Raw genomic sequence first — 12,996 nt, 5'->3', positions numbered from 1 at the left:
CAAATAGAGTATCGCTCCAATGAAAAATGTTATTGTTGTTATAGAGAAGTAAAATATAATATGAAATTTGATTTTAAAGAAAAACAATTCCTTAAAGTTAAATGCCATCGTAACAAATACTGTTATGACTTATAACGATGTTTGACTTGTATTTGACGACTATCTAAAGTAGCTTTCATTTTTAACTCAACCATAGCCTTTTGCGATGAGGATATTATTTTTTCACATGAAAACAATTAAATTTTAATTAGTTTTAGAATTGTGACTTAAAATAATATATATATATATATATTTATTTTTTATTTTTTATTTTTTATTTTTTTATTTAATGATGAATTAATTAAAGAAAAAAATATGATAAAAAGGTGATGAAAATCAGTTGAGCAACCATAACTATATAAATATATATTTGATGCGCCGCACATGGAACAAAAATTTTCTAACCTAACTTCATAATTTTCTTGCAAGTCTGTAAAAAAATGGAATAAATAGTAAAAGGGTAAACATTTGATATTATATTTCTCTTTCGATATTCGATACTTGCATTAATTGATTAAATATTAAGGGGTCAACCTATCTTATAAAAAACAATTATAATTTTAGGGCACAAACTTAAATCTTCTAGGTAAGAAAGGAGTACTTACCGACCACTTCACCACAATATTTGTGGTCTAAAACTCTGAAGCGAGAAGGAAGATATAGTTCTACGCATTGCCTATATATAGTCAGTGGTGGATTCATGATTTTAATTGAAGAAGTTTGAAACATAAAATAAAATATAGTGCTTGAAATTTGAAACTTCAAGGTAGATTTTAACACCTAAACAACTGAGCCAATTCATGTGTTCACATAATTCAGAACCGATCGCTATATATACATAAAAATAAAAAAAAATTATCCTGATTTACAATGTAATTTTTTGTAGATGAAGTTCAGATACATCCTCATGAGTAAACATTGCTTATCATACACGTCAATGTAAGTGTATCATATAATATCATAATATCGTTAACTAGCTATTTTTGATATTCAAACCCGCAGTCTATAATTAAAAACGAACAAGTACGAACTACAATTATGAAGTTTAGTAGTTAAAACATTTGATGATGGCACTCTTTTTACTTTTTCTTACCAACTAATTTGCAAGTAGATAATGCATTCAGAAAAGTGTCATTTTATTATATGCTAACTTGTAAGTAATCTATATAATTTAAATAAAAGGATAGAATTTAACAAATTCAAAACCTTCATAAATGGACAAAGCCGATCAACGCTAGTTTGCAATATTGATAGATTTTGGTACGTTTAGATACATGTATCTCGGGATATAAAGGGTCAAAATTAGGTGTAATTTGTTCTCGATACACTATAACTAAGTGGATTCACATGTATCTAGGAAACAAAGACAAACTCATATCATTTGCCTCCCTCACATTTCGATCTCAACCTCCTATGTATTTGTATTCCAGATACATACGAATCACACTTGACAGATATAGATACATATCTAGTGTGTATATAGTGTTATTCAATGTATCTGGGATACACAAATCTTCTTCCCCACATCACTTGCTTTAGACATTGAACTTTTGTGTAACTCTACAAGACGTGTTCAATTTGAATTGGGATTTTAGAAAGTGTGTTCAATTCAAATAAGGTTTTTTGGAGGTTACTTAACCTTAAACCCTAGTTCACACCCATATGAAGGGTACGAAATTCCCTTAAAAGGCATCTCAAAATATCTTATGAACTCTTGGGTATCTTTAAAGATCATCAAGATCTCGAATATTCCACAAATTGATGGAATATTCATAATGAGATCAAATCTAAATCATCCTAGTTCAAGAAATAAGTCACTAACAGCCGTCGAATTATGGATAAATCTTAGCAGAGTAGAATCAAGGGAGGAACATAATTGTAACCGTAATATTTATCAATAAAATCATATTTCTTCATATTAATTTATTTTTTGTCACTTGAATTTTTTGCAAACATGTAATCATTTAAAATTTATTTAAATATAAATTTATTAAATGATTTGGATTATATTAAATTCATGAATATATTAGTCCAAATAAATATTATGGATTAATATAATTGATTTAATTATTTAAATCAAATAAATATGATTTAATTAAAGCCTACTCCATAAAGCCCATATGCCATGTCAGTTAAATCTGATTGGCCGAATGGAATAATATTCCTATCACAACTACTCTATTCTAAAACTATAAATAGGTGTCCTCATAATTTAGAATAAGAACCAAGAATTCTAATGAAAAGCTAGAGAAAGCTCGTGGATCAAAAGTCACAGATTTCTCTACAAGCTATAGGTTCAAGAATTCAAGAATTTAAGCGTTCATGTTTCAAGAACGATCAAGATCAGGAACGATCAAGTTTCAAGAACGATCAAGATCAAGACCACCGAATTCAAGATAAAGCTCAAAGCCCTGGAATTCAACTAGAAGTCAAGATCAAGATTAAGTTCAAGTTCAAGTTCAAGTTCAAGATCAAGATAAATTTCAAGGTTAAGTTCAGGTTGAAAATCAAGATCAAGATCAAGATCAAGTTCAAGGTCAAGACCAAAATCAAGCTTGTTCTTGTAGCCATGATTGGCTCACTATCTTTGTTTCTCCATAACTCTCTCCTTGTTGGGCTTCACTATCTTCTAATTTAGATTGGACTGTAATTTCTGATTGAATAGCGTCAAGGTTATCCAACAGTTTCTATGATTTTTTTTATTGCTCTTCCCCGCATTCAAATATTTGTTCTGTGATTTTTGAATTAACTTTGTCGAGCATGTTCGTACATTCCATAAGTGAATTCACATTGCGCGCCTCTTGTTTTGCATTCTCCACTTCATCGCCCCAGCCAACATCACAAATAACAGAAGAATCATAATGGGTTTCATGGGAAGGGAATATGATTTAGGACAACCATTTCAATGAATATATTGACGATCATATATATGACATATAGGGCACTCGATATCCAATTGGTGTCTGTTACAATAATTATAAGGATATTTATGAGAATACTCATTACCCAAACACGATTTATCCCAATCATTCATATCAATAAGAGTACCAAATTATTCAAACCAAGATAAAAAATTATTTTTTCTAAAACACTAATAAAAAAACAAAAAGTAAATAAAGAAATAAAAATAAAAAGTATAACCTAAAACAACAGTTAATATCTAAGTCCCCGGTAGCGGTACCTGAGTAGTCCACGATTTGGACTCATTTAAGGCTTTATTTGGATAGATTTAGTGTCCTCAAATGCTTATTTTGTGCCAATAACTGATGTAAAATCCTTGTTTTCCGGGTATTTGGATTTAGGAACAAACCATGGACACTAAGGAGCAAAGAGGAACAATGCACCTGAAAGAATGAAGAAAATAAGGCTTGATGATCGCTGTTATGCCGTAATTTTCCTAACCTTTAGAAAAATCACTTTTGAAATGTTCCAAGTATAAAACAATTTCAGAAAAATACTTAGAAAAGAGTCGCCACTTAATTTTTTAAAGAAATTAAGAAAACTTATAATTTTCAAAGACTTAAACAGAAAAAATCATTTGAAAAATGTCAAAGAGGGTTCGGGGTTCAATTTACACTTCGAGAAGGGTTTAAGCATTCGAAGTGCCCGCTAACATGCGGTTGACCTGCGACTTGACTAGAATATATTTGACTATTTTAAGAAAATAACGATTTAATATAAAAAATAATAACTTACAATATTTGATTAGTTTTGAGAAAATAATTAAATAAATGACGCATTTTATATTATTTTATTTTTTAGAGAAAGGGATCCAAAATGGAATATTTGACTTGAAAATCAAGTGATTAGAATATTAATAGAATTAGAATAATTAGAATTTATTTTATTCATTTTAAAAATAATAATTTAAACAAATTTGATAAATTAAAGCATGAAAATCATTTTTTAAATTAATTGACTAACCATTTTTTAGAAAATGACTAAGTGTGTGTGTGTATATATATATATATATATATATATATATATTTATTTATTTTTTTTATTATTTTTATTATTATTGATTGGAAAGGTTTTGACTAACATTTTTAAAGTTTATTTGAGAAAAATACTTTAGCTTTAAAATAATTTTAAAATGAATAAAATGTGATTAAGTGAAAAGCATTAAGAATATCTCCTTTAAGGACCAAAGGTTTAACTTAATAAAATTTTGATCAATATACTTGATTAATAAAATAAATGAACACAAAAACATGAAAATATATTAAAAATTAAACCAACACAAAGAATATAACTCTTCTTTTGGGGAATTTAATTAAGTTAATTAACAATTCTAAAGTTAGAGTTAATGATAAAAAAAAAAAACAATAAATAAAATCAATTAAATAAATTAAAGGTAAAGGAGAAATGCATTTGGGCCCCCTTTTTGGGCCAATTTTGCTGAAAATTTTGGCCTTTGAACCAATCCCGTTTTTGTATATATAGACTGTATATCAGTGTATATCGGAATGTATATCAGCTCTTTTCGTGTATCTCCTGCTTCCGAACACCTGTGTTTTACATCGTCTCTGTATTTTTGCATTTTTGGACCTGTAATTCGCTGCATAACGCTGTATACAGCATGTATACAACTCATTGCTTGGGCTTTTGAAATAATTTCCAGCAACCTGTTGGTCTCTGAGGCTTGTGACAGTCTCCGGATATATGGGGGCTGACTCGAGAGAGAGGGAAAGTAAAAATCGAGCCTTTATGGCTCAACTCGAAATGCAAGGTAGATAAGTCCACCATGGACTCGGGAGGGGTTTATGCGACAAAGAAAAGAGCCAAATTAGTATGCTAAATAAGTAAGCAATTAGGACATAATTTAATTAGAATGAAAGAAGCTTAGATATTTTTTTGAGCTAAAAATGTTACCCAAGTCAACTATGAAACCAAATTGGGACCCAAATATCATAAACTTCAATACAAGATAGGAGGCTACAAAAACTAATAGTAAACAAACGAGAAATCATACACAAGGAAATTCCAAGGAGAGGCATGTGCTCGTGTACATATGTGACAATAAAACTTATAAGCAATAACTAACACAACTCAAAAAATCCATAAAGAAACATGTTGCACATTTGACTAAAATTACCTCATATAATAAATGACACTAGATATATCTATGAGGATTTTAAAACTGTCGGCTTTGTTATACTAAAGAGACCAAAATTTGAAACAGTAGCCAATTAACTCATTATAAGCAAAGGAAGAAAATAACTACATTTAAATAACTAAACTAGGCAACATAAGCAAATATGTTAAACAATGGCATAATATAAAACAATGTTCATATCACTGTTGAATATTAACGTTCGAGTAAATAACTAAGTTAAACAACAAGTTAAAAATTAGAAGGATATTTTTAGACTTTGGACAAAGATGGGGAGGGCTATTTTATTTTTTATTCTTTTGGAAAATAAGAGTAATCTTAGTTAAATCGTCACATTAAAATGGTAGAGTTACAAGCATCCCGTCATGAGTTTAAATCCAAAGAGATATATACCACTCAAGTTGATCGAAAACAGAGGATAGATATATCTACCGCGCGAATTCAAACTAGGATTAACAAGGAACCTTCACAATAACAAACCTCAAGGCCATAATTTTTAAAATCTACTCAGCACTCACAAATATGCCTAATTGGATAAGATATTAAAATAAGAACCTAAAGCCATGCTTGGACTAACTAGATCACTGATGACTTAATCCTCAAAATAGCATCAGATTTTCGAACAATGAATTTAAATGAGAGCTTTCAGGACATTTCGATAGTAACAAATTAAAATGTAGGGGTTAGGGCTGTCTCATTATACACAAACCCATATAACTATTTTAAACAAGAATTTCACATTCTGCGGAAAAGAAAAGACATACCTTAACACTTAGATACAATTCTAAGGGAAATTTTAATAAAAGAAACAATCACAATTTCAAGAAATTAGTTAATCTAGCCAAAATACTATTCAAAATAAACACACAAGAACACTTGTCTTCAGTTGAGGGGTAAGGGTGTGAAGCAAAATACATGAAGTTTCTATTGTTTTCTCATTCTCAAACCAAAGCAACAACAGACAGTGAGAAATGAGGACATTGCACCATAAAACTAGCTACTACATCATCCTAATTCATGCATTATAGCACTAAGAGAGTTCAAACGGAAAGAAACAAATATGGATATGCAACTACTTCACCAAACAGAGAACAAATTAACTGAAATAAAAATGAAATGAGAAGAGGAGTTGTTACCCTTTTCGGAGCAGCGAACCGGGACAAACGAGTTTGAGAGAAACGATTCTTCTACCACGATCTTTCGAATAGGAGCAGCAAGTTAAGAAAATTCGGGCAGCGATCTTTTCGGAATTTAAAATCGGAAAACTAGATATATCTTTTTCTTGAAGGTGTAGAAGTGACTATTGCTTTAAAAAAAAAACTCCAACCCTCTATCCCTCTCCTCAAGAGTGAACATGGGTATTTATAGGCCGAATTTGGGATTGAAAAAAAAGGGGGAAACGGATTGAAAAGATGGGATGATTTCCAAATTCGAAATTCAAAAATCTCTTCCCAAGAGATAAGGTTGCCAAATTTCCGCGATTTGGTGGGATTTTTGCGTGAAGAAGACGATATAGGGGTCGTAGGGTATGGCTGCTGTTCGTTTCTGGGTTTGGTTTGCAGCTTTTGTTTGTTCTTCTCGCGTGGAGAAGAAGAAGAAGCAGAGTAGGGTCGGTTTTGGTATGCTGTAAGTTTGCTTTTGGGAATGTGGGTATGTATGTCTTCTGATGGGTTACTTTGATATTGTGATTTGGGCTGCTAGTTGGAAGAATGGGCTGAAAAGAATTGAATTGGAGGAGGAAGTAATGGGTTGGGTAATTGGATTTGAGTTGGGCTACGGGGATGAGTCCAAATTGATGAAAAATTGGCTTATGAATTGAGATGGAATAAAACTGAAAAGGGAATTGAAAATTGGCCAATTTGTAACTTTATGACTTTGGGTAAAATTTATATAAGACGAATTAATATAAATTAATCAAGGAGCTTCTTAATCTTAACGAAATAAAATAATTAAATCGATTATAAAATAATTAATTTAATTGCAAACTAATTAACTCAAAATTATAACTATATTTTAAACTAAATTAAATTAATAAAATATTTAACTAAAATGTAAAATCTTTTGTGATGATTTTCAAATATTCTTAAAATATATATATTATTTAAAAATTATAAAAATGACACAACCATTTAAAATAACTTGCAAACTATATTATTTTTCTTTTGTGATTTTATAAAACTAATTGTTTTATTCGTTCGAAACTGAAGAAGCTCAATAATTAATCTATAATGGGGAGGTCTAAAATTGGATGTCAACAGCTGTCCCTCGTTTGACTTGGATTGATGAAAGAAATTCGAGTCAGATGAAATTGACGAATCCAATTTTTATCGACTACATCTTTATTTTTAGGAAAGGGATTTTGGTATAGACTTTAGGAATTATGGCCGAACCTCGTTATCAGGTTTCCTACATATCTCAGGCTATATGAGAAATCAGGCCACTTGTAGTTCGATACGCTTGATTTGACGCAAGATTATGAAAGAATTCAAAAGCTATCCCGATATCGAATTATGAAGAGACCGGAATGCTTGAGAATAGGATTTGAGAGAGGATGTCGGAATACAACCGAGTTTTCAACATTGAGCCCACCTACATATCCTTAGACCTTAGGAATCAGGTTGTTCGTAGTTCGACTCGATCGATTGAAAAGGGAATCTATTATGCAAGATAACCTTTATTTCTGGAAGAGTGACAAGTAAGTCGAGTATGCAACCTCTTAGCCATGAATGTGGCGCGCTCAACACCCATAATTAAGAACTTACACGGACATAATTTCCAAAGCTCTTGGTGCATTGTCACTCATAATGGAAAGTTGCTTCCGGTAGAGACCCAAAATTTCCGAATGCAAAATTGAAACCGGGAAACTTAAAGAAAAAAACCCACATGCTTTCTGGTAGGGGTGTGGTTTGATTGTGGTGGAGTTCGCTCCTCTGCTCGCGTCCTAAGAGTTTGGCACTCCTCTTTGTACTATGTCCCAGTTCGCTGCTAAGTAAAAGTTCCACGTTGTGCCGCATCATTTTTTTATGCCGTCCGCACATGTGGTTTGATTTGAGTATTCATCCTCTCGGATGCTCTTGTCAAAGACTGACATAAAACTCATTAGTGTAAAATATAATTCAAATGGAGAGATAGTGTCATTTACTATGTTGGCACTTAATTGTTCTCCTTGAATATTTAACGTCAACTTCTTTCAGTCTGACGTAAAGCAACTAAAGCATGTGTCTCATATTTGCGACATGACTCTTCACTGTACTCTTCTTTTAATATTGAAGTAGCGAAATAGACTAATGTAATATGTTGATGGTTCTCTTGGTGGTTGAATATGAACCCCCTCTTGGCGGTCTGAATGTGATGGCCCTCTCGGCGGTATGAATATGAATGGCCCTTTCAGCGATTTAATATGAATGGCCCTCTTGGCAGTTTGAATATGAATGGCCCTCTCGGCAATATGAATATGAATGGCCCTCTCGGCAATTTAATATGTGATGGCCCTCTCAGCATTTTGAATATGAATGGCCCTCTCGGCAATATAAATATGAATGGCCTCTCGGCAATTTAATATGAATGGCCCTCTGCCCTCTCGGCAATTTGAATATGAATGGCCTCTCGCAATTAAATATGAATGGCCCTCTCGGCAATTTAAATATGAATGGCCTCTCGGCAATTTAATATGAATGCCCTCTCGGCAATAAAAAATGTTGCAATTTGAATATGAATGGCCTTCTGGCAATTTGAATATGAATGGCCTTCTTGGCAATTTGAATATGAATGGCCCTCTTGGCAATATAAATATGAATGGCCCTCTCGGCAGTTTAAATATAAATGGCCCTTTCGGCAATTTGAATATAAATAGCCTTCTCGGCAATTTCAATATAAATGGCCCTCTTGGCAATATAAATATGAATGGCCCTCTCGGCAATTTAAATATGAATGGCCCTCTCGGCAATTTGAATATAAATAGCCTTCTCGGCAATTTGAATATGAATGGCCTTCTTAATTTGAATATGAAATGACTATGAACGTCGTCTTTCATCAATATTTGATATGATGATAGGTACTTTTCATAACATCATTTTCATCAGTATCTTGCAACCTAAGTGTAGATACTCTTCTTTAATTTGTCAATACCTTTTTGATCCAATGAAGATGTTACACTCACTAATAGATATTCGTTAGATATGTTCTCTTGAACTGGTTGGTTGGTAAACATAGTTCATTTGATGATCTCATTATACCCTGCATCCACAAAAACATGTTAGTTTTGGAACACTGATCTGTGTTGAAGTCGCCTGGCTCCTGGTCTTGTTATCTCTGGAACTTTGTCTGGTAGGTCCATTGAATTGCAGTAGACAAAAGACAAGATCATATTAAAACATTTGCTACGTATGAAGTTTTTGAAAAATAGTTTTAAAGAAAATCTCTGCCAATTAATTGTCACGACATGCACGACACGAACAAAACTCTTTGTCTCAGAATTTGATATGACAGGTAGCTTGCTGGCAACTTAAAACCGTTTAAGAACACGTCAATTCGAGGCGATTGAAGTTGACTTCGAAGGTCCGAGTATCCTTGATGGAATTTTTGAGGTCCTTCTCAAAAATTTTGTCCCAGTTAGATATTTCAAAAACAAATCTGATGATGATCACGGGAGTCTTGAATTTGAGATCTTCTCACAATTATTTCCAGTTGCACATTTCGATATGATCCTTGACTCTTGTTTGTAGGAAATGACTCTTCTTGTGGAATTTTTGAGGTCCTCTCAAAAATTTTGTCCCAGTTTCCATTGTGAGGGGAAATGGAAATCTTATTGGGAATATGACCGAACCCTTGTGGCGCCTACGTATCCCGTTGAGGCAGGAATCAGGTCAAACGTAGTTCCCACTCGAGAAGTGACAAAAAAGAAAATTTTATAAGGAAATGACCGAGGCCGACATAGGCCGCCTACGTATCTCATTCTCGAGAATTCAGGTCGAACGTAGTTCAAGTACTAAGAAAACATTACAAATTGATGAATGGGTGACCGAGGCCGACATAGGCCGCCTATGTATCTCATTTTTGAGAATTCAGGTCAGACGTAGTTCATTGCAAGAGGGATAAAATCTAAAACGACGCGATTACAAGCAAAATAGAACGATTACAAGGAAATGACAAGAAAATACAAACTGAAGTTTCACACATAGTATCTCTTAACGGCATCTGAATTGATAGCTTTGCGCCACACCTAACCGTCCATCTCCGCTAGAACCAAAGCTCCTCTTGATAGTACCTTGTGGACAACATACGCTCCTTGCCAGTTAGGTGCAAACTTTCCTTTGTATTCGTCTTGATGAGGGAAAATGCGTTTCAACACCAATTGGCCTACCTCAAATGTTCGAACTCTTACTTTCTTATTGAAAGCACGAGTCATTCTCTGTTGATACAGCTGGCCATGACAAACGGCACTCATTCTTTTCTCATCAATCAATGCCAATTGCTCATATCGGTCACGAATCCATTCGGCATCGCTCAATCCAGCTTCCTGAATAATCCTTAAAGATGGTATCTCAACTTCAGCTGGTATCACTGCTTCTGTTCCGTATACCAATAGGTAAGGAGTTGCTCCAGTGGAGGTTCGGATTGTGGTGCGGTAGCCTAGCAAAGCATAAGGCAAATTTTCATGCCAACATTTGTAGTTGTCAATCATCTTTCTCAGTATCCTCTTGATATTCTTATTAGCAGCTTCCACAGCTCCATTCATTTGAGGACGATATGCAGTTGAATTACGGTGGGTAATTTTGAATTGTTCACATATCTCTTTCATCAAGTGACTATTCAGATTTGCTCCATTGTCTGTGATGATAGACTCTGGAACTCCAAAACGACATATCAAATTGTTGCGAACAAAATCGGCCACAACTTTCTTTGTCACAGCTTTGTAGGAAGCAGTTCGACCCACTTTGTGAAGTAATCAATGGCGACCAAAATGAACCTATGACCATTGGAAGCAGCAGGCTCAATCGGTCCAATAACATCCATGCCCCAGGCTGCAAATGGCCAAGGGGAACTCATCGCATTAAGCTCGTAGGGTAGTACTTTGATCAGATCTCCGTGTACCTGACATTTATGACATTTTTGGACAAACCGACCACAATCATTTTCCATAGTCATCCAGAAGTATCCTGCCCTTAAGATTTTCTTTGCTAATGTAAACCCATTCATGTGCGTCCCACACACTCCAGCGTGCACTTCTTCAAGCAATTTTGTGGCTTCTACAGCATCCACACATCTCAGTAATCCCAGATCAGGTGTCCTCTTATAAAGAACTTCTCCATTCAAGAAGAAGTTGTTTGTCATTCTTCGGATTGTTTTCTTTTGAATACTTGTTGCTTTTTCCGGATATTCGCCAGCTTCTAAGTACTTTTTTACATCGGTATACCATGGATTCCCATCCCATTCTGCTTCCACATGTGAACAATGTGCTGGTTGTTCTTTTAAAACTATCTCAAGTGGATCGATATAACTTTTTTCTGGGTGTTGTATCAAGGACGATATGGTTGCAAGGGCATCAGCAAGCTCGTTTTGTATTCTCGGTGTGTGTCTGAACTCGGTCTTCCTAAATCTTTTGCATAATCTCTGCACCAATTGTACGTATGGTAAGATTTTAGGATTCTTCACCGCCCATTCTCCTTGAACTTAATGAATCAACAAGTCTGAATCACCAATTATCAGTAATTCTTGAACATTCATGTCAAGAGCCATTCTAATGCCAAGAATACACGCTTCATACTCAGCCATGTTATTAGTGCATCGGAATCTAAGCTTTGCTGTTGCTGGATAATGTTGCCCCGATTCAGATATCAACACTGCTCCAATTCCTGATCCTATAGAGTTTACTGCTCCATCAAAGAACATTTTCCACCCAGGATATGATTCTGATATGTCTTCCCCTACAAACAATACTTCTTCATCTGGGAAATATGTTCTAAGTGGTTCATATCCTTCATCTACTGGGTTTTCAGCAAGGTGATCTGCCAAAGCTTGTCCCTTGATTGCTTTCTGAGTCATGTACACAATATCGAACTCACTCAACAACATTTGCCACTTTGCTAGCTTTCCTGTGGGCATTGCTTTTTGAAATATGTACTTGAGCGGGTCCATCCTCGAAATGAGATGTGTTGTATAAGCTGATAGATAATGTCTCAATTTCTGAGCAACCCAAGTCAAAGCACAACAAGTTCTCTCTAAAAGGGTGTAACGGGCCTCATATGACGTGAACTTCTTGCTCAAATAGTATATAGCTTTCTCCTTTCTTCCGGTCTCATCATGTTGTCCCAACACACACCCGAATGCATTGTCAGAGACGGATAAATACAATAGCAAAGGACTGCCTGCACGTGGTGGCACCAACACTGGTGGATTTGAAAGGTAACTCTTGATGGTGTCAAAAGCCTTCTGACATTCTTCGGTCCATTTGGTTGGCGCATCTTTTCGTATAACTTGAATATGGGTTCACATATCACCGTCGATTGAGCTATGAATCGACTGATGTAATTCAGTCTCCCCAGAAAACTCATTACTTCTTTCTTAGTCTTTGGAGGAGGTAAGTCTTGAATTGCCTTGATCTTGGAAGGGTCAAGCTCGATACCTCTTCTGCTAACTATGAATCCGAGTAACTTTCCTGCAGCACTCCAAATGCACATTTGGCTGGATTCAACTTCAAATCATACCTACGTAACCTGTTAAAGAACTTTTCCAAGTGTGTCAGGTGATTCGAACTCTCGCGGGATTTTATGATGACATCGTCCACATACACCTCAATTTCTTTGTGGATCATATCATGGAAAATGGTGGTCATAGCTCTCATA

This window comes from Solanum verrucosum, unplaced genomic scaffold (assembly GCF_900185275.1).
Source record: "Solanum verrucosum unplaced genomic scaffold, falcon-dt-bn FXZP01000049.1, whole genome shotgun sequence".
Classification (NCBI taxonomy): Eukaryota; Viridiplantae; Streptophyta; class Magnoliopsida; order Solanales; family Solanaceae; genus Solanum; species Solanum verrucosum.
This window is presented reverse-complemented; position numbering follows the sequence as displayed.